Raw genomic sequence first — 21,026 nt, 5'->3', positions numbered from 1 at the left:
GAATGGTGTGTTGTTTTTCCTTTTTTTTTTTTTTTTCTTTTTAAAGTCATCTCTGTAGGAAGGTGCTGGGCAGGTATCCCAGAGAATGAAAGGGTCCAAGACTCCTTTAACTGCCCTGGATGAAGGGCACTGCTACAGCAGCTAGTACCGGAGGCTCTCCTATCTCATGGTTGAGGCAGACCCAGGATAGAATAGAGAATAAAAGGAATGCTTATGGGAAACCATTTTGCATGGAATGCTAGATGGCCAAGCCTCAGCCTTCAGTCCAGTGCCACCCTTGCCTCACTTGTCAACAGTGAGAAATTAGTTTGATTAGAAGAACCATCTGGAAACATACCAGCTTCTGCTACCTTCATGCCGATTGTTAGAAAAAGATTAACCAGTGTAAACATTCTGATCTGTTAATTCCTGGGACTGTTTTCTTCCCAATGGACTGTTTGTTAGTAGAATAACCTCCAAAAACTCAAAGCTAAAATGCATCATCAGTCCTGGTCAGCAGTTCCTTAAGAATGGATTGGCGGCGTGGTTGAGCTGATATGGAAAAGCTGCGCCATCCTGCAGAAGATGAACTGACCTGCTATCCTACCCCAAATCTCTCAGCCTGAAGTATATTTCAGTGAAGGCAGGTAGCTGTGCTTCTCAGAGCAGAAAGGTAAGTGCAGAAAGGTAGAGGAAATCTGGAAAAGAACCGTCTTGATACAGATTTATCCCATGGTGTGAAGGGAGGGCAAAGAACCCAGTGGCACTTTGCTTATCCAGCAATTTCTCACTGTGGTGACCAAATTGCTAAAGAGAATTTCCAAAGTTGAGATGAAAGGATGCTAAACAGAAACACAAGAGCATAGGAAAGTTTGAAACTTGTTGGTAAAAGTAAATATATAGGTCAAAAGGGAGTAATATATTCCTATAATAGTGATGAGTAAATCACTTTTAATTCTACTATAAAAATTAAAAAGTATTGAAGACAATGGTAACTAAATTATGCTAATGCATATGTAACAGAAATATGTGTAAAATTTGACATCAATAGCATATAATGTGAGGGGAAGAGAGGTAAATTGTAGCTGGAGGCCATTATCCTTAGCAAACTAATGCAGGAACAGAAAACCAAATTCCATATGTTCTCACATATAAGTGGGAACTAAATGATGAGAACTCATGAACACAAAGAAGGGAACAACAGACACTGGGGCCTACTTGAAGGTGGAGGTAGGGAGGAGGAAGAGAAGCAGAAAAAATAACCACTGGGTACTAGACTTAGTACTGGGTGACAAAAAATAATCTGTACAGCATACTCCCATGAATGAGTTTACCTGTATCACACACCTGCACATGTACTCCCAAACCTAAAAGTAAAACATAAAAATAAAAGTAAATTTATAAAAGAATTTAGAAAAATAATCTTAATTGTTTTAAGTAATTTTTATTAAAGAAAAAAGATGAAAGTATTAAAGACAATGATAACTAAAATATGTTAATGCATATATAATATAAATACATGTAAATTTTACATCAATAGCATATAATATGGGGCAGGAGAGGTAAATTGGAGAGTACTTGAATGCAAGGGAATTTAAGTTGTTATCAGTCTAAAATAGACTATTATAAGGTATTTTATGTAAGCCCCTTGGTAACCAGAAGGAAAATACCTATGAAAGTTACGCAACAGATAAAGAGAAAGTAATCAAAACTGTCAATACAAAAAAACACAAAAGACAGCAAGAGAAAAAGAGGGATAAAAGAAGTACAAGACAAATAATTAATGAATAGCTAACAAAATAGCAATAGGAAATCCTTCTTTATTAATAATTATTAAAGATGTATATAAAATAACCTCTACAATTAAAAAGATAACGGAGTGCTGATTAGATTAAAAACAACATCCAACTGCATGCTGTTATAAGAAACTAACTTTAGATTCAACAAATGCTAAAAGTGAAAAGATGGAAAAGGATATTCCATGGAAATTGTAAATGAAATAAAAGAATAATGATTGTAGTTATATTAGAAAAGTAGGCTTTAGTAAAACAACTATCTTTAGAGACAAAAAGGTTACTTCACAATGATGAAAGGGTCAATTCAGTAGGAAGATATAACCATTGTAATATACGCACCCAACATTTGAGTCCTTAAATATATATAGCAAATATTGACAGATCTGAAATGATAAATTGATAGCAATACAATAATAGTAGGACTCAATACCCTTCTTACAATTCGATAATAGTGTGGGACTTCAACACCCCACTGACAACACCAGACAGATCATTGACACAGAAAATCAACAAAGAAACACTGGACTTAAATTGGACTTTAGACCTAATAGAATATTCTACTCAATAACTGCAGAATATATATATTTTTTTCTCATCAGCATATGGAACATTCTCCAAGATAGATTTTATGTCAGGTCAGAGAAGAAGTTTCAATAAACTTTTGAAAATCAAAATTATAACATATATCTTCTTAACACATATTGGATTAAAAGAGAAGTCAATAACAATAGGCGCTCTTGAAACTTTACAAATACATGGAGATTAAACAACAGGCTCCTGAAGAATCAATTGCAAAATTAAGATAAAAATTAAATATTTTTTCAAATGAATAAAAATGGGGACATAACATACAAGAACCTCTGGGACACAGCAAAAACAGTGTTAAGAGGGAAGTTTATAGTGTTAAATGCAAACATAAAAAGAAACACCACAAATTAGCAACCTATTGTTACACCTTATAAGTTTGGAGAAACAAGAGCAAACCAAACCCAAAGCTAGCAAAAGGAAAGAAAGAACGAAGATCAGTGTAGAACTGTATAAAATTGAAGTAAAAAAAGTACAAAGAATCAATGAAATGAAAAGTTGTTTGTTTGAAAGGACAAACAAAATTGATAAACCACTCACTAGACTTACCAAGAAAAATAGAGAAAATCCAAGTAAACAATCAGAAATGAAAAAAGACACACTTATGACTGATGTCATAAAGATAAAAAAGATTATCAGAGACTACTATGAATGACCATATGCCCACACACTTAGAAAACCTAGAGGAAATGGATAATTCCTGGAAACATATTATGTCGAGATTGAACCACAAAGAAACAGAAATCCTAAACAGACCAATAACAAGTAGTGAGATTGAATCAGTAATAACAATTCTCCTAAGAAAAAAAAGCCTGGGACCAGATGGATTCATAGCCAAATTCTACCAAACATGCAAAGAAGAACTGGTACCAATTTTCCTGAAATCATTCCCAAATGTTGAAGAGGAGGAAATCCTCCCTAACTCATTTTACAGTCAGTGTCACCCTGATAACAAAGCCAGACGAGGATATAACACAAAAAGAAAACTACAGAACAATATCTCTGATGAACAGAGATGTAAAAATCTCCTACAAAATACTGGCAAACCGAATCCATGAGCACCTAAAAAATGTAATACACCACAATCAAGTGGGTTTTATTCCAGAAATGCAAGGAGGGTTCAACATATACAAATCAATAAATGTGATTCATTGCATAAACAAAATTAAAAAAATACTATATGATTATCTCAATAGATGCAGAAGCAATTGATAAAACTCAGCATCCCTTCATGATAAGAACATTCAAAAACTACGCATAGAAAGAACAAATACCTCAAAATAATAAAAGTCATATGCAACAGACCCACAGCCGACATCATACAGAATGGAGAAAAGTTAAAATATCGCCACCACCGCCCCCCCCCACCGCCAAGAAGTGGAACAAGACAGGATGTTCAATTTTGCCACTTCTATTCAACATAGGATGGAAAGTTCTAGTCAGAGCAATCAAGCAAGAGACAGAAAGAATACATCAGAATTGGAAAAGAGGATTTCAAATTATCTCTGGTTGCTGATATGAAACTGTACATAGAAAACCCTAGAGCCTTCTCCAAAAGACTCTTAACATTTGATAAATGAATTCAGTGAAGTTTCAAGACATGAAATCAGTGTACAAAAATCAGTAGCATTTCTATATACCAATAATAAGCTGAGAACCAAATCAAGAAATCAATCCCATTTAGAATAGCTACAAAAATAATAAAATATCTAGGAATATATTTAACCAAGGAAGTGAAAAATAAGGAAAATGGTGAAACACTGATGAAAGAAATTGTAGATGACACAAACAAATGAGTAAGCATCCCATGCTCATAAAATCAGAAGAATCAATATTGTTGAAATATTGATTCTTTTGATTCAATATTGATTCTTAAAGCAGTCTACAGATTTAATGCAATTCCTGTCAAAATACCAATGTCTTTTTTCACAGAAGTAGAAAAAATAATTCTAAAACTCACATGTAACCAAAAAAGAGCTCGAATATCCAAAGCAATCCTAAGCAAAAGGAACAAAGGAGGAGACATCACATTACCTGACTTCAAATTATAGTCTTAATACAAGGCTAAGTAACCAAAATAGCATGGTACTGGTATAAAAATAGACACATAGATCAGTGGAACAGAATAGAGAACCCAGAAATAAACCCACATACCTACAACCAACTTATCTTTAATAAAGTAAACAAAAACATATATAGGGAAAAGGATACCTTAGTCAATAAATGGTTTTGGGAAAATTGGCTAGCCATACTAGAAGAGTGAAATTGGACCCATATCTCTCACTGTATAAAAAAATCAACCCAAGATGAATTAAAGACTTAAATGTAAGACCTGAAGCTATAAAAATCCTAGAAGAAAACCTAGGAAAAACTTTTTTGGACATTGGCCCAGGCAAAGAATTTATGACTAAGACCTTAAAAACACAAGCAGCAAAAAAAAAAAAAAAAAGCAAATGGGACTTAATTAAATTAAAAAGCTTCTGCATAGCAAAAGAAATAACCAACAGAGTGAACAGACAACTTGCAGAATGAGGGAAAATATTTTCGCATTATACATCTGACAAGGGACTAATATCCATAATCTACAAGTAACTCAAACAAGAACGACAAACTCTAAAAGCCCCAATGAAGAGGGAGCAAAGGACAAAAACATACATTTTTCAAAAGAAGATATAGAAGTGGCCAACAAAGATATGAAAAAATGCTCAATATCCCTAATCATCAGAGAAATGCAAATCAAAACCACAATGAGATATTATCTTACAACAGTCAGAATGGCTGTTATTAAGCAGTCAAAAAATAACAGATGTTGGCAAGGATGCAGAGACAAGGGAACAGTTATACACTATTGGTAGAAATGTAAATTAGTACAGCCTTTCTGGAAAACAATAGGGAATCTTCTTAAAGAAATAAAGTTAGAATTACCATTCCATCCGGCAATCCCACTACTGGATATCTACCCAAAGGAAAATAAATCATTATATAAAAAGATTCCTGCACTTATATATTTATCACAGCACTCTTCATAATAGTGAAGTCATGGAATCAACCTAAGTGTCCATTAATGGATGATTGGATGAAGAAAATGTGATCCATCTATCTATCTATCTATCTATCTATCTATCTATCTATCTATCTATCTATCTATCTAAAGGGGTACAATGGCAGTTTTGTTACATGAATATACTGCACAATGGTAAAGATTGGGCTTTTAGTGTAACTGTCACCCAAATAATGTGCATTATACCCATCCCTCACCCCTCTTCCACCTGCTCACTTTTGTGTATACATATATACACAAAAGAAATATGATATATATATGTATTTCTTGTATGCATATATACACACAAGAAATATGTATATGTACACAGGCATTGGATACTCCACAAAGTGGGAGGTTGGGAGAGGGCTGAGGAATGAAATATTACTAATGGGTACAATGTACATTTGGGTGATGGTTACACTAAAAACCCAGTCTTCACCACTGTACAATATATCCATGTAACAAAACTGCACTTATACCCCTTAAAATTATACAAATAAAAGAATTTAGGATATATCTTCCAGTACACCTTGTACATTTTTACTGGATAGATATTTATTCACAAATGATCTATTTAGAAAGTTAAATAAATGGTCATATTTTAAATATTTTTAAAACTTTTTTTATCCCACGGGGGATTTATTCACATTCATACAAGTAGGATTGTTTTCATTGGTTTTCCTCCAGTGTAGAATTCTGTTGTATGACTAGTACAGTTCATTTATATATATACATACTAATATACATTTCGTTTGATTCTAATTTTTTGCTATTACAAATATTGTTGCACTAACCATCTTTGCCTGTGTCTCTGATGTACAAGGGTATATAACCAGTCAGTGGTTGCTGGTTTATAAGGTATGTGCATTTTCAACTTTATTAGATATTACTAATTTTTTTCCTAATGTGGTTATACTTATATATTATTTTGACATTGGGCAGACTTCTTGTCTCAGCAATCCTCATCAACACTTAGTATTTTCTGACTTCAGGGTGATGAGTATATGTATCTCTTAGGTTCTATTTCTCTTTTTACTCTGTAAGTTGACATTGTTTCCTATGTTTATTTGCTGTTTCTGTTTCCTCTTCTGTGAATTCTCTGCCCATTGATTTTTAGGCAGTTTTTATGTATTCTGGATACCAGTCCTAATGTCAGATGTGTTTAATATTTTCAAATCTTTGGCTATTCATTTTACTTTGTTCATGGACTTTCTCTACAGAATTTTTTAATATGGTCAAATTTATTAATATTTTCATTCACAGGTTTTGTTTTTTGGTATCTTTTTTGAGAAATATTTTTCCTACCTTGTTGAAATAAGGCTATTTTATATTTTCTTTTGATCTCCTTGCTGAGATTTTACATGTATGTGGAACACGTTTTTGTGTGTATGGGGTGTGGGATTCTCTTATTTGTGTTTAAAGGCAGTTACCAAAATATGCCTAAGTTACATATTCTTTTCTCCACTGGTTTATAATGGTGCCTCTATCATATAAATTGTAATAGTAAATGAAATAAAATTAAAAAAAATACTTGTGTCTACTTCTGAGATTTCTGTTTGGTTCTACTGATCCGTTTCTAATCTCAAACCAATACCACACTATTTTTTAACTTTACAGTTTAACAAATCTTGTATCAGTTGGACTAAGATCCCCTATACTGCCCTCACCTTTAATTCTTCCATATGAGATATTTCTTGGCTTTTCACAGACATTTGGTCTTCCATTATTAATTTTAGAATCTGTTTGTGTCAGTCTAAAAACCAAAAACAAGCCAGGTGCAGTAACATGTGCCTATAGTCCTAGGTATTGGCAGGCTGAGGTGGGAGGATAGCTTTAGCCCAGGAGTTCAAGGCCAGCCTGGGCGACATAGTAAGACCCTGTCTTAAAAGAAAAATTAAAAAAATAAAAAGTAAAAGCAAAAAAAAAAGTGTCATTGGGATCATATTTATTATATAATCGTCACATCTAAAGCATGCTATATCTCTCTGTTTGGATCTATTTTTATCTTCTTTCATGATATTTACTAATTTTTCCACAAAGGTCTTGTACATCTTTGTTAAATTTATTTCTAGACACCATGTAGGCTTTTATTTGCTGTTGTACATTTTATCTTTTTAAATCTGTATTTTCTTATGAATTATTGTTGGTATGTAGGAACAATGTTGATTTATATATTTTGTTCTTTGATCCACCAGCTGTTTAACTTGCTTATGGTTTTTCTATAGGAAAAGTTCCTTAAAATAATAACTTTGAATATTCTTTTCTACTTCTTTTGTGTTTTCCTTGAATTGTCTTCCTCTATGCTTTCTCTCACTCCCTTACTCCTTTCCTCTTTCCCTTTCTTTTTTTCCTTTCATAACATCCACTAAGACATACTATGTTGTGTATCAGTGATAGACATCTTTGTATTTCTGATAAATAGAAATGCTTATTAAATTTTACTATAGGCATGATGCTGTAGGTTTTTGGTACATATCTTTTATTATCTTCTAGCCTTATTTTGTTGGCTTAAAAATACTCATTAATGTGTGTTGAAATTTACTAATTTTTTTATATATGTTAAGATGATTATAAGATTTTTCTCCCTTAATTTGTTTGGGTCATAAATTATGTGAATACATTTTTCTTGATATTAAAGCATCTTGCATTTGTTATATATTACTAATTTTTAAATTTACTGGTACATTGGCATCTGTGTTCATAAGTGGAATTGTTACAGACTTTTCTTGTGTTCTCCATTTTTGGTTTTAGTATGAAGATTTTGTAAGTGTTCCCTCTTTTTTTCACTCATTGGAAAAGTTAGCATAAATAGGGAAATTTTCTTCCTTGGAGAATTATTAGAAATTATTTATAAAACTACCTGGGCCTGGGTGTTTCTTCTTAGGAGAGATATTTGTCTATTACTTCCGATTATTTAATCGACATTGATTTATTCAGCTTTTCTATTTTTTTTTTTTTTAGTTAATTTTGCTAATTCTAGTTTGCATAAAGTGGTCGATTTTCACTAACTTCAAAAATTTCTTGGCTTAATGCATGCAATTTTTATGACTAAGAAAACTATAATTTTAGTTGTGTCGAAATTTTATTCTTAAGATAATTTTTTATATCTTTAATCTTTGTGTCTTTTCTTTTTTAACTTTTATTTTAAGTTCAGTAATACAAGCGCAGGTTTGTTACATAGATAAACTTGTGTCAAGGGGGTTTGTTGTGCAGATTATTTTATCACCTAGGTATTAAGACTGGTATCCATTAGTTATTTTTTTCTGATCCTCTCCATCTTCCCACCCTCCATCCTCTGAAAGGCCTCAGTATGTGTTGTTCCCCTCTGTGTCCATGTGTTTTCATCATTTAGCTCTCACTTATAAGACAAAACAGGTGGTATTTGGTTTTCTGTTCTTATGTTAGTTTGCTGAGGATAATGACCTCCTGCTCCATCCTTGTCCCTGCAAAGGACATGATCTTGTTCTTTTTTATGGCTGCATAGTATTTCATGGTATATATATACCACATTTTCTTTATCTAGTCTATCTTTGTTGGTCATTTTGGTTGATTCCATGTTCTTGCTATTGTGAACAGTGTTGCAGTGAACATATACATGCATGCATCTTTATAATAGAATAATTTATATTCCTTTGGGTATATACCCAGTAATGGGATTGCTGGGTTGAATGGTATTCTGTCTTGAAGTCTTTGAGGAATCAGCACACTTTCTTCCACAATGGCTGAACTAATTTACAGTAGCATCAACAGTGTATAAGCATTTCTTTATCTTGAAAACCTCACTAGCATCAGTTATTTTTTTGACTTTTCTTTCTCTTTTTTTGAGTATTGTGTTTTTTAAAATTTATTTATTTTTATTATACTTTAAGTTCTGGGATACATGTGCAGAACATGCAGGTTTGTTACAGAGATATACATATGCCATGGTGGTTTGCTGCACCCATCAACCTGTCATCTACATTAGGTATTTTTCCTAATGCTATCCCTCCCCTAGTCCCCACCTCAACAGGCTCTGATGTGTGATGTTCCCCTCCCTGTGTTCATGTATTCTCATTGTTCTACTCCTACTTATGAGTGAGAATATGCAGTGTTTAGTTTTCTGTTCTTGTGGTTAGTTTGCTGAGAATGATGGTTTCCAGCTTCATCCATGTCCCTGCAAATGATGTGAACTCATCCTTTTTTATGGCCTCATAGTATTCCATGGTATATATGTGATTAAACACAAATGGATAGTCACCAAAACACATTGTAATCCAATTCTTTCTTTTTTAAATTATACTTTGAGTTCTGGGTTACATGTGCAGAACGTGCAGGTTTGTTACATAGGTATACATGAGCCATGGTGGTTTGCTGCACTCATCAACCCATCATCTACATTAGGTATTTCTCCTAATGCTATCCCTCCTCTAGCCTTCCACTCCCACACAGGCCCCAGTGTGTGACGTTCCCCTCCTTGTGTCCATGTGTTCTCATTGTTCCTCTCCCACTTCTGAGTGAAAACATGCGGTGTTTGGTTTTCTGTTCTTGTGTTAGTTTGCTGAGAATAATGGTTTCCAGCTATCCCTCCCCTAATCCCCACCTCAACAGGCCCTGATGTGTGATGTTCCCCTCCCTGTGTCCATGTGTTCTCATTGTTCAACTCCTACTTATGAGTGAGAACATGCAGTGTTTGGTTTTCTGTTCTTGTGGTTAGTTTGCTGAGAATGATGGTTTCCAGCTTCATCCATGTCCCTGCAAAGGACATGAACTCATCCTTTTTTATGGCTGCATAGTATTCCATGGTATATATGTGCCACATTTTCTTTATCCAGTCTATCATTGATGGACATTTGGGTTGGTTCCAAGTCTTTGCTATTGTGGACAATGCTGTAGAAGCTCTTCAGTTTAATTAGATCCCATTTGTCCCTGCAAAGGACATGTTCTCATTCGTTTTTATGGCTGCATAGTATTCCATGGTGTATATGTGCCACAGTTTCTTTATCCAGTCTATCATTGATGGGCATTTGGGTTTGTTCCAAGTCTTTGCTACTGTGAACAATGCTGCAATAAACATATGTGCGTGTGTGTCTTTATAATAGAATGATTTATAATCCTTTGGGTATATGCCTAGTAACGGGATTGCTGAGTCAAATGGTATTTCTAGTTCTAGATCCTTGAGGAATCACCATACTATCTTCCACAATGGTTGAACTAATTTACATTCCCACCAACAGTGGAAAAGCTTTCTAATTTCTCCAAATCCTCTCCAGCATCTGTGTTTCCTTACTTTTAATGATCGCCATTCCAACTGGCGTGAGATAGTATCTCATTGTAGGTTTGATTTGCATTTCTCTAATGACCAGTGACGATGAGCATTTTTTCACGTTTGTTGGCTGCATAAATGTCTTCTTTTGAGAAGTGTCTGTTCACATCCTTTGCCCACTTTTTGATGGGGTTGTTTGTTTTTTTCTTGTAAATTTGTTTAAGTTCTTTGTAGATTCTGGATATTAGCCCTTTGTCAGATGGATAGATTGCAAAATTATTCTCCCATTCTGTAGGTTGCCTGTTCACTCTGATGGTAGTTTCTTTTGCTGTGCAGAAGCTCTTTAGTTTAATTAGTTCCCATTTGTCTATTTTGGCTTTTGTTGCCATTGCTTTCGGTGTTTTAATCATGAGGTCTTTGCCCATGTCCTGAATGGTATTGCCTAGGTTTTCTTCTAGGGTTTTTATGGTTTTAGGTCTTACATTTAAGTCTTTAATCCATCTTAAGTTAGTTTTTGTATAAGATGTGAGGAAGGGATCCAGTTTCAGCTTTCTGTATATGGCTAGCCAGTTTTCCCAACATCATTTATTAAATAAGGAATCCTTTCCCCATTGCTTGTTTTTGTCAGGTTTGTCAAAGGTCAGATGGTTGTAGATGTTTGGTGTTATTTCTGAGGCATCTGTTCTGTTCCATTGGTCTATATATCTGTTTTGGTATATATGCTGCTATATACCAGTAATATGCTGTTTTGGTTACTGTAGCCTTGTAGTATAGTTTAAAGTCAGATAGTGTGATGCCTCCAGCTTTGTTCTTTTTGCTTAGGATTGTCTTGTCTTTGTGGGTTCTTTTTTGATTCCATATGAACTTTAAAGTAGTTTTTTCCAATTCTGTAAAGAATGTCAGTGGCAGCTTGATGGGGATAGCATTGAATCTATAAATTACTTTGAGCAGTATGGCTGTTTTCACAGTATTGATTCTTCCTATCCATGAGCATGGAATGTTCTTCCATTTGTTTGTGTCCTCTCTTACTTCCTTGAGTGATGCTTTGTAGTTCTCCTTGAAGAGGTCCTTCACATCTCTTGTAGGTTGTATTCCTAGGTATTTTATTCTCTTTGTAGCAATTGTGAATGGGAGTTCACTCCTGATTTGGCTCTCTATTGGTGTATAGGAATGCTTGTGATTTTTGCATATTGATTTTTGTATCCTGAAACTTTGCTGAAGTTGCCTATCAGCTTAAGGAGATTTTGGGCTGAGACGATGGGGTTTTCTAAATATACAATCATGTCGTCTGCAAACAGGGACAATTTGACTTCCTCTTTTCTCAAATGAATAACGTTTATTTCTTTCTCTTGCCAGATTGCCCTGGCCAGAACTTCCAATACTATGTTGAATAGGAGTGGTGTGAGAGGGCATTTTTGTCTTGTGCTGGTTTTCAAAGGAAATGCTTCCAGCTTTTGCCCATTCAGTATGATATTGGCTGTGGGTTTGTCATAAATAGCTCTTATTATTTTGTGATGCGTTTCATCGATACTTAGTTTATTGAGAGTTTTTAGCATTAAGGGGCGTTGAATTTTGTTGAAGGCTTTTTCTTCATCTATTGAGATAATCATATGGTTTTGTCGTTGGTTCTGTTTACGTGATAGATTACACTTATTGATTTGCCTCTGTTGAATCAGCTTTGCATCCCAGGGATGAAGCTGACTTGATCATGGTGGATAAGCTTTTTGATGTGCTGCTGGATTTGGCTTGCTGGTATTTTTTGAGGATTTTTTTGCATCGATGTTAATCAGGGATATTGGCCTAAAATTTTCTTTTTTTGTTGTGTCTCTGCCAGGTTTTGGTATTAGGATTATGCTGGCCTCATAAAATGAGTTAGGAAGGATTCCCTCTTTTTCTATCATTTGGAGTAGTTTCAGAAGGAATGGTACCAGCTCATCTTTGTACCTCTGGTAGAATTTGGCTGTGAATTCATCTGGTCCTGGACTTTTTTTGGTTGGTAGGCTATTAATTACTGCCTCAATTTTAGAACTTGTTATTGGTCTATTTAGGGATTCAGCTTCTTCCTGGTTTAGTCTTGGAGGATGTATGTGTCCAGAAATTTATGTATTTTTTCTAGATTTTCTAGTTTATTTGCATAGAGTTGTTTATAGTATTCTCTGATGGTAGTTTGTATTTCTGTGGGATTGGTGGTGATATCCCCGTTATTATTTTTTATTGTGTCTATTTGATTCTTCTCTCTTTTCTTTTTTATTAGTCTGGCTAGCGGTCTATCTATTTTGTTGATCTTTTCAAAATACCAGTTCCTGTATTCATTGATTTTTTTGAAGGGTTTTTGTGTGTGTGTGCGCATGTGTATTTCTATCTTCTTCAGTTCTGCTCTGATCTTAGTTATTTCTTGTCTTCTGCTAGCTTTTGAATTTGTTTGCTCTTTTTTCTCTAGTTCTTTTCATTGTGATGTTAGGGTGTTGATTTTAGTTTTTTCCTGCTTTCTCCTGTGGGCAGTAAGTGCTATAAATTTCCCTCTACACACTGCTTTAAATGTGTCCCAGAGATCTGGGACATGGTATCTTTGTTATCATTGGTTTCGAAGAACTTCTTTATTTCTGCCTTCATTTACCCAGTAGTCATTCAGGAGCAGGTTATTCAATTTCCATGTTGTTGTGTGGGTTTGAGTGAGTTTCTTAATCCTGGGGTCTAATTTGATTGCACTGTGGTCTGAGAGATAGTTTTTTATGATTTCCATTCTTTTGCATTTGCTGAGGAGTGTTTTGCTTTTAATTATGTGGTCAATTTTAGAATAAATGCGATGTGGTGCTGAGAAGAATGTATATTCTGTTGATTTGGGGTGGAGAGTTCTGTAGGTATCTGTTAGGTCCTTGGTCTGGAGCTGAGTTTAAGTCCTGGATATCCTTGTTAATTTTCTGTCTCATTGATCTGTCTAGTATCGACAGTGGGGTGTTAAAGTCTCCCACTATTATTGTGTGGGAGTCTCAGTCTCTTCCATTCTGACTTGTGTTGGTATCGTGTGGTTTTTTAATTTTTTAATTTTTTTCGTAAGTTATTGGGGTTCAGGTGGTGTTTGGTTACATGAGTAAATTTGTATATACTAGATTTTCTTTATCCACTTGTTGATTAATAGGCATTTGGGTTGGTTCCATGGTTTTTCAGGTGTGAGTTGTGCTGCTATAAACATGCGTGTGCAAATAACTTTTTTGTATAATGACTTCTTTTCCTCTGGGTAGATACCAGTGATGGGATTGCTGGATCAAATGGTAGATCTACTTTTAGTTCTTTAAGGAATCTCCACACTGTGTTTCATAGTGGTTGTACCAGTTTACATTCCCACCAGCAGTGTAGAAGTATTCCCTGTTCACCACATCCACGCTAATATCTACTATTTTTTGATTTTTTGATTTTTTGATTATGGCCATTCTTGCAGGAGTAAGGTGGTATCACACTGTGGTTTTGATTTGCATTTCTCTGATCATTAGTGATGTTGAGCATTTTTTCATCTGTTTGTTGGCCATTTGTATATCTTCTTTTGAGAATTGTCTATTCATGTCCTTAGCCTACTTTTCGATGGGATTGTTTGCTTTTTGCTTAATGATTTGTGTTCGTTGTAGATTCTGAATATTAGTCATTTGTCAATTGTGTAGAGTGTGAAGATTTTCTCCCACTCTGTGGGTTGTCTGTTTACTCTCCTGACTATTCCTTTTGCCATGCAAAAGCTCTTTAGTTTAATTAAGTCCCAGTTATTTACTTTTTTTTTTTTTTTTGAGATGCAGTTTCACTTTTGTTGCCCAGGCTGGAGTGCAGTGGTGCGATCTCGGCTCACTGAAACTTCTGCCTTCCAGTTTCAAGTGATTCTCCTACCTCAGCCTCCCAAGTAGCTGGGACTACAGGCACATGCCACCACGCCCAGCTAATCTTTTGTATTTTTAGTAGAGGCGGAGTTTCACCATGTTCGTCAGGATGGTCTCAATCTCTTGACCTTGTGATCTGCCTGCCTCGGCCTCCAAAAATGCTGGGATTACAGGTGTGAGCCACTGCACCTGGCCTGTTTACTTTTTTAAAAATTGCATTTGCTTTTGGGTTCTTGGTTATAAAATCCTTGCCTAAGCCAATATCCAAAAGAGTTCTTCCAATGTTATATTCTAGAATTTTTAGTTTCAGGTCTTAAATTTAAGTTCTTAATCAATCTTGAGTTGATTTTTGTATAAAGTTAGAGATAGGATCCAGTTTCATTCTCTACATATGGCTAGACTATTATCCCAGCACCATTTGTTGAAAGGGTGCCCTTTTACCACTTTATGCTTTTGTTTGCTTTGTTGAATATCAGTTGGCTTTAAGTATTGGGGTTTATTTCTGGGTTCTCTATTCTGTTCCATGGGTCTATGTGCCTATTTTTTATACCAGTACCATGCTGTTTTGGTGACTCTGGCCTTAAAGTACAGTTTGAAATAAGGTAGTGTGATGCCTCCAGGTTTGTTCTTTTTGCTTAGTCTTGCTTTGGCTACGCAGGCTCTTTTTTGGTTCCATATGAATTTTAAAATTTAAGTCTTTAATTCATCTTGAGTTAATTTTTGTACATAGTATAAAGAATGGGCCCAGTTTAAGTCTTCTGCATATGACTAGCCAGTTATCCCAGCACCATTTATTGAATAGAAAATCCTTTCCCCATTGCTTGTTTTTGTCAAGATGGTTGAAGATCAGATAGTTGTAGGTGTGTGGTCTTGTTTCTGGGTATTCTATTCTGATTTGTTGGTCTATGTGACTGTTTTTTTGTTCCAGTATCATGCTTTTTTGGTTACTATAGGCCTGGACTATAATTTGAAGTTGGGTAGCATGATGTCTCTAGCTTTTTTCTTTTTGCTTAAGATTGCCTTGGCTTTTCAGGCTCTTTTCTGGTTCCATAGGAATTTTAGTTTTCCTTAGTTCTCTGAAGAATATCAATGGTACTTTAATAGAAATAGCATTGAGTCTCTAGATTTCTTTGGGTAGTATGGCCATTTTAACAATATCATGGAAATTTCTTCCTTGATAATGTATAAAGCCAGATGCAATACTGAATTTCTGGGGAATTGCATAGATTATTGCCACCACCAGAGACTTGGAAGACTCAGGAGTAGAGATAGTTATCACATCTCTATGTAACTTGCTGATGTGACCTGTGCAGAAGTCAGATTAATTTTGGGGGGTGACTGTGGATCATTATAGACTTAATCAGATGGTGTTGATAGAGTTTGCAGCTGCTGTCTCAGTTATAGTATTTTTACTGGAGCAAAACATCGTGGTCTGGTATATTGATGGCATTATGCTGATTAGAGTTGAATAGCTGGAAGTAGGAAGAATCTTGCAAACCAGATAATGGAAGATAAACCCCGTGAAATTTCAGGGGCCTCCTACTGCAGTGAAGTTCCTGGGGTCCAGTGGTCTGGATAATGTCAAAATATCCCCTCCAAGGTGAAAGACAAGTTGCTATTCCTTCCACCATCTACCATGAAAAAGAGTTATAACTCTTGGTAGGTCTTTCTGGGTTTTGGAGATAATATATATTGCATTTGAGTGTGTCACTTTGGCTTATCTACTGAGATACTGATAAGTGTGCCAATTTTGAGTGGACATAGAGCAAGACAAAGCTCTACAGTGGGTCCAGGCTGCATTGCAAGCTACTTTTTCATTCCAACCTTATGATTTAGCAGATTAAATAATACTTGAATTGTTTTGTTGCAAACTGGGGTGCTTTAGAAAGCCTCTGGAAAGTACCGATATGAGAATAAGAGCACGCAACCCTAGGATTTTGTAATACTTCTATGTCCTCTTCTACAGATAACTAATATAAAATATAAAAGGATGATATAACTATGCTATTTCTAATTAATATACTTTGAATATGTAGATACCCATGGGCTAAAAGTAAAAGCATGGAAAGTGATATATCATGTAAGCATCAATAAAAATGCTGTAGTGGCTATATTAGTATCAGATAAAGTACATATAAGAATAAAGAGTATTACTAGAGATAAAGAGGGATATTTCATAATGAAAAAGAAAGAGATCATCAAGAAGACACAGTAATCCTAAAGGTATATGCATGTATAGAGATTCAGAATGCTTAAGGGAACAACTGACAAAACAGAATGGAGAAATAAATAATTTACAATTATAGCTAGCTATTTCACTACTCTGGTCTCAATAATTGATAGAGCAAGACCTCAGTGAGGTTATAGAAGATTGAACAGGACTGTTAGCCTAGTGTGACATAATAAGCACTTATAGAACATGCCACCCAATATGTTTATGCATAATACACATATTTCTACATGCACATAGAATGTTTACCAAAATAGAACATATTTTTGTTAATAAAACAAGTTTTAATATATTTAAAGTATTGAAATAACAGAAAATATACTCTCTGATCACAACAGTGTTTGCAAAAAATAAATCACAGAAAAATATCTGGAAAATTCTTATAATTTGGAAATTGAGCAACATACTTCCAAATAAACCATAGGTGAAAGAGGAAATTATGAGGAAAATCAGAAAATATTTCAAGCTATGTGAAAATGAAAACACAACATATCAACATTTGTAGGATAAAATATATTTAGTGGGTAATATATAGAATTAATGCTTATATTAGAAAAGAAGAAACATGTAAAATCAGTGTACTCAGCTTTCACGTTTAGGAAATAGAAAATAAAAAGGACAAACTAAACTCCAAAGAGGAAGAGAGATAACTGGAGTGAAGCAGGTGAAATAAAATTCTCTAGCTCTGTTCTCCACAAGGAAACAAGAAACTATTAAATGAGGTTCAAAACATCTACTATAAGAAAATAAGACTAATTTGTTCATATCTCTGAAAAGTAAATTATCCTAAGCAGACTGTTGGTAGAAATATGGACGTTAAAGATACTTACTGCTAGTGAAGGATCAGAAGAAAATGAGGAACACATTGTTGGAAACTATGGGAAAGGGGATTCTTGTTATAGAGTGGTAGAAAGTGTAGCTAAAATGTGTCCTACATGATTATGTAGAAACTAGATTTTGTAAGGAATGTCCTTGGATTTGTGTAAGGAGACTGCCGAGTGTTGAAGGTGTGCTGAGGTTTCTTCTTTCTGCTTATAGTAAAATGTGAGATGAAAAGCACAAATTGAAGGAAGAACTGTTAAGCCAAAAGAAACCAGGACTTGATGATGTGGGAAATTTCCAACCTATCCAATTAGAAAAAGACACTCAAATTAGATTCACTTCCAGGAAAGTCAGTTCTGGGGAGACTACTGAGGTTGTGGTTGAATTATCTTTCACTAGTGCCTTGGAAGGATCTAGAGACTGTGTTCAGTCACACAGAAGCTCTTTGAAGAAATCAGGTGTATGACTCAGTCATCTCTGAAGTGGCCAAAAATAGACCTGGCATTATCTAGAAAAGACCTGTGGAGGAGCTGTTGTGTGGAGTGAATTCCCATGACAGATGTAGGAGACTCAAAATATTCATGAGATTTTATATCAATAGCAGCACTGCCAGCTTGGACTGAAAGGGACAGAAAGAAGGGTAAATGAAAGAAGGCTATTGACACTCTAGAATTCTAAAGGCAGGAAGCAGGCTGATAAAACTACTTAGCTGAAAGCAATGCTACTCTTCATGAAAAAGGAAGATTTACTCCAAAGGCAGAGTCATCCTATTCTCTGAGGGTGAAGCTGGGAGCCACACAGGTTATTCCTAGGCCTTGAAACTCAATGGAGTTTTCCTAACAGGGTTTTGAGATTGCTTGAGATGGCTGATTTCTTTTTTCCTCCCATTTTTTTTTTTGGAATGGAAATGTTTGTTGTTCTACACTTATTCCATCTTCTATTTTGAGAGCTGTTAACTTGTTTTCTAGTTTTACAGGTCTACAGATGGAGATGAATTTTGCCCTAGATGGATCATATCCAAAATTTCATCCATATCTGATTTTTGTGGTTCAGTTGATGTGAATTTGGGTCCTTTGAGCTGATGAGATTTAGATTAGATTTCAGACTTTGAGCTGCTGTTGTAATGAGTTAAGATTCTTGGGAATATTAGGATGGGATGAATGCATTGAATGTGGGATGAATGAATCTTTGTGGGCTAGACTGCTTACTGTGGTAGAATTATATCCCTCTAACAATGTTCATGTCCTAATCCCTGGAACTTGTGCATATGTTATTTGACATGGTAAAAGAGACTTCCCAATGGGATTAAGTTAATAAGTGTATGTTATTTTAAGCTACTAAATTTTTGGTATTCATTAGAAGAGCAACAGAAACAAATACACCTTGTCTTTGGAATTGCCTGTCCCCTGGGAACATTGGCCATTTTCAAAGGAAGAGGCTTCTGCATCTTACCAGTCTGAGCAGCTGCCTGGTAAGTTTGACAGACTCATGTGGTCCAGAGGGCACAACCTGGTGAATGTTCCTTGTTTATCTGTTAAGATTCAGTCAAGAGATAGAAAGCACGCCAATAATGTAGATGTTGATAATTTAATATTAAAAAAATTAGTTAAAAATGGTCAACTACTTATAATGGAAAACTAGACTCTACACTAAAACAGCTTATGTAGGAAGCATCTACGAATGTACTGCCTTTAGTGGGATTGGGGAAAGAGAAAGAGAAACAGAGAAAGAGAAGGGCAAGAAGTACACTAAGAACTCAGAAGAATCACCTCCTACTCCTACTCCCAAGACTGAGACCTCACTGGAGAGGGCATAGCTATGGTTCACTGGGTGGCAAAGAAGTTCACTGGAGTCAGTGGACCGGAGTTTATCTGTATGTCGTTATCTACTGGAGTAATGGCAGATTGGGGCTTGTCTACAGGAAGCTGTCCTTGAGGGTTCCTGAGAAACTCAATGGGGCTGCAGCATGTCACTAGCAGGCACACCACAGACGGAAGAAAATACGCTAGAATTAGGAAGTGAAACCCCTTCCTCTACCATGACATACAATGTCCATCTGGTACCCTCTCTTGCCAACTAAGATTAGACAAACTGGCAAAAGAAATTTGTACGGGGTCCAGATCCAGTAAAACCTAGGTCAAGGATGATGAATGCAGAGGCAGAGGAATAAATCAGTAACTAACACCATACACTCCGGGTTTTTTTTTTTTTCTGTCCATATGTTTATTGTCTTTATCTGAAAATCTTCATAGAAAATTGTTTGGTTTAGCTCTCAGCAGCCCATTCCTGAGCTCTGAGGAAGCTTGCCTTCTTTTGAGCTACCCAATCTTTCTTCTGAGCAAGGGACATTTTGGGATGGTTCCACCTCTTCTTTTTAACTTTTTTCTTGGGTTTCTTTTCATAGACTGGATTCTCTCGTATAGCAGCATGAGCTTTCCTATACATCTCCATCATGTCTGGTTACTCTGTTCTTTATGTATTGAGAGAACGGTTTCTTGTAATCATCTTCCTCTTCTTCCATTAAGTAGTGCATGTAATCTGCAACATTCTGGCCCACAGTGTGCTTCCAGTGTACTTCTACATTAAATTCCTTGCTTTCAGAATCATAACCAGGGAATCATTTGGTATTGTGAGGGATAGACAAGCCTCCATCCACAGCTCCCTTCAGGGCGCCAATGATTTTATTGCCAGTGGTAATTCTGGCAAGGCCTGCATCCAAATAGCAGGTAAAGGCACCTGGCTGACCATCAATGCTTTCCACATTGTATTCATCACCAGTCACCTCCACTTGGCCTTCATAGATCTTGTCCATGCCAAACCTACTGAGAAGACTGCAGGCCAGCAGCAGGCCAGTATAATATGCTGCAGCATAATTTGTCAGGCCAACCTTCACACTATATTTTGGCAGTTCGTGTGCATATGCCGCGCAGACTATTATATCCCCCTCTGTATGGGCATAAGCAATCTGACAAGTGATTCTCTGTTTGTTACACTAACTATCATTCTGTATTTGGGTGTGTTGTATTTATTTTTATCCTTTATCACTAAGTGTTTCCAAGCATAGTAATCAGTTTTACCCTCTCCTCGTCTTCTAAATTTCAGTTGGTATCTCTTAAAGTAGGCCTTATTCTTAACAACATTAACAAAACTCATCCTGTGGAACAGAGACCTGCATCTGCAGCTCGACAGAGACCTGCAGGCCCAGTAGCACTAGGGGGTGGAAAGGGCCACAGCCAATACACTCCTTTTATCAGTCAGCTTCTGTTTCCTTTTACACAACAACAAAACAACTCTGTTTCCACCTAACAAAGCAAAGCTATTCTTTATACAATTAAAAAGTTTTGACACTTTCTTCATGAGGAGATATACATCTCCAGTAGTTGTTGTATAAATGACTTGCCAGCTATATTAATTAATCCTTAAATTCACTTGAACTGCAAGTGAATACTCTTAAAAAGAGTAAACT

The 21,026-nt window shown here is 35.5% G+C and overlaps 1 pseudogene; it reads right to left on the bottom strand.

The window, feature by feature from the left end:
• Positions 1 to 19,825: 19,825 nt before the first annotated feature.
• Positions 19,826 to 20,713, bottom strand: LOC102141702 (large ribosomal subunit protein uL18 pseudogene; annotated as a pseudogene).
• Positions 20,714 to 21,026: the final 313 nt, after the last annotated feature.

The sequence above is a fragment of the Macaca fascicularis genome, chromosome 5 (genome assembly GCF_037993035.2).
Source record: "Macaca fascicularis isolate 582-1 chromosome 5, T2T-MFA8v1.1".
Taxonomy (NCBI): Eukaryota; Metazoa; Chordata; class Mammalia; order Primates; family Cercopithecidae; genus Macaca; species Macaca fascicularis.
The sequence above is the reverse complement of the archived record's forward strand: the minus strand, read 5'-3'. Positions and strand labels throughout refer to the sequence as shown.